The following is a 2,948-nucleotide window of genomic DNA, read 5'->3' on the forward strand; positions in this document are numbered from 1 at the left end:
GCTTACACACAGAGATCTAACTGCAAAGGGCAGGTCCTCCGGGACCTTGAGAGGGAAGATCGCTGGGATGCACCCTCCCCTAAAGAGGTCACTTAGGAAGCAAGAAGGAGGGAGAGGCATAGCGGGCGCCTGGGCGGCTCAGTTGGTTAAGCGACTGCCTTCAGCTTAGGTCATGATCCTGGAGTCTCGGGATCGAGTCCCGCATCGGGCTCCCTGCTCGGCAGGGAGTCTGCTTCTTCCTCTGACCCTCCCCCCTCTCATGCTTTCTCTCTCTCAAATAAATAAATAAAATCTTTAAAAAAAAAAAAAAGGAGGGAGAGGCATAGAACGTGCCTCAGTTTCCTCACCTATAAAAGTGACCTGATTGTCCTGCCCCAGCCATTGCAGGGGTGCTTTGAGGGTCCTGTGGCAAGGGGCAGGGGGCGGGAGGGGTTTTATAGCCTAGAGTGCCTCTTGCTGGATCCCTCTGCACCACACCTGTCCCCACCGCAACTCCCCACACAGCAGAACAGACATCATCTTGCTCCCCAACTTAAAACCCCCCAGTGGTTTCCATGATGCTGAAAATCCAAACTACAGGGATTAAGTCCCTGCTTGACACTCCACCTCATCTCCCCCCCAATCCCCCACCCTCTCGGCTTAATACACTCCAGCCACAGCCCACTTGTTTCTGGTCTGCATCTTGCTACCTCAGGGCCTTTGCACATGCAGTCCCAGTTCCTAAAGTGCTCTTTTCCTGATTTTTTCAAATCCCTCAGGAATCAGCATCAATGGCACCCTCAGAGGACACTTCTAGAAACACTCCTAGCACGCTCCTCTCATCATGCCACCTTGCTTTTATCGCTTTCCCGACTTTCCTCACTCCCTGGAGGTATCTTACTTTTTCCTTTACTTGTTTGCTGTCCTCTGCAATTAGAATGCAAGCCTGTGAGGGCAGGGTCCTCTCCTGCTTTATCCACCACCACATTTCTGAGGTGAAGAGCATTGGTGCCCTAACAGATCCAAATAGACCCCTTTTGACTGCTTTTGTGTACCCCTGGCTTCAATGTACTTCCACGCCCAAAACCCTTGGAAAACTGCCCTTGAGCTCTGAGAGCCCCGTCTGTCCTCCTGGGACACCTCTTGGCTCAGGACAGCCCTTTGTCTCAGCCTCTCCAACTGAGGGACCCAACCAAAGACAACTCCCAGTATATACATGAATGCCTGATACATCGTGGGCTCCCAGAAAACACTTGTTGAAGGAATGAATGCATGCATGCCCGGACACAGCCCTCTCAGCTTGACTCCCCCTCAGTACCCAACAAGTGCCCAGCACGGTAGATATCTAATAAATGCTCCCTGGAGGCCCCGACCCTGTAGAGAATGCTCACACGTCCGTTTTGATTCCCCACCCTCAGGGGTTCTCGGACAGTCATGGAGCAGCAATCTTTACTCCCATTTCACAGCCGGGAAACCCAAGGCTCAGAGAGGTTACAGATTTCTCCGAGGCTGCCCAGCAGCAGGAGCAGAACAGGGATCAGCACACAGGTAAGCTGCCTCCAAGGCCAGAGCCTTTTCCGTTGCGTGCAAAGAGAAAGCAAACATCACATGACTCTGGTTTTCATTTTTGGGGTGTCACTCTTGCCTATAATACCCCTAGAAAGTGTCAAGGCCCCTTTGAAAATCTGAAGAATATTAAGGAAACGCTTCCTAGAACAAACGCCCATTTTTATAAAATGCAATTTCATGAAGTTACAAGTTTCTGAAGTCAGGCTGTGACCCCAGGTAAAAGTCCCCCAATTTAAGGAACACCCTCAGGGCTGATCCGCAGCTCCCCGCAGGCCTCCGAACGACCTGTGTGCACAGCTCGCCCTCCAGTGGCCCAGCCTGGAATTGCCCAGCAGTCGCTCACGGCGGCAGGAGGAGGGGAGGGATGTTCCTTGAAGCCCCAAGAGGGGGCCTTGATCATCAAGGTGGGGAAAGGCCCCGCAGGCTTCAGCAGAGGATGAACCTTGTGATCGTTCACACTTCAGAAAGACCTCTCGGCCCACCGCATGGAGAACGGACCGCACGGGACACGCAGAGAGCCAGAACTGTGGGCAGGGCAGGGACCCCAGTGGCGTCAGTCAGGGCAGCACCAAAACAGTGGGCTTGAACGCAGTGTCCCCAGCCCTGAACCCCTCACGTGTGGCCACCAGCTCTTTTGAGCTCCACACTGCAAAGCAGGAATTACATTATCCCCATTTTTTTGAGAGGAGGAAAGCCGCCTTAGGGGTTTTATTCACAGTGTATAGCGAGCCCTCAACCAATGTTGAACGAATGACCATCTGAGTGAACAAAGGAACAAAGAATGCAGAGGAATGTGAGTAACCATCTTGGGTAAGCATATTCCAGTTTCTGCACAATCGTAAGTACCAGGGGTTACATTGCAGCCTGTTGGGGTGCGGGGGCTACAGCAACTAGAGTTAGGACTCCTGGTATTCCAGAACATTCTAGTATTATCTAGGGGACAGACACAGTGTCCTGGGAATTCCAAGATGGGGGAAATCTGTGTGAGCAGAAGTAATCAGGAAGGCTTCCTGGAGGAGAGGGCATGGCTGGAATTGAGCCTTTGATGGTGGCCAGGACTGAGTGAGACAGAGGGAAACCTTTCGTACGGGGTAATATTTACTCCACAAGCGGAGTGGGAAGATGGGGGAGTGCAGGTGACAACAAGGAACTGTGCAGAGTTCTCAAATAGGGCAGGTCTAGTGGTACCTGCATGAACATCTTTAAACTTTAACAGTTATGTGTTTGTTTTAATGGACACTGGAAAACATGTCACTTGCCCATTGGACCCACAAGTTGAGATACAACGGCCTTTTTTTTCAAAAGACAATTCTTTTTTTAAAAAATGAGTCAAATTTTAAAAAAAATATTAACAGAAGCACGTGGTAGGTGGGGGTTAGGGTGTAAAGTAAGAGGATGGG

Source organism: Halichoerus grypus, chromosome 13 (genome assembly GCF_964656455.1).
Source record: "Halichoerus grypus chromosome 13, mHalGry1.hap1.1, whole genome shotgun sequence".
NCBI classification, from domain to species: domain Eukaryota; kingdom Metazoa; phylum Chordata; class Mammalia; order Carnivora; family Phocidae; genus Halichoerus; species Halichoerus grypus.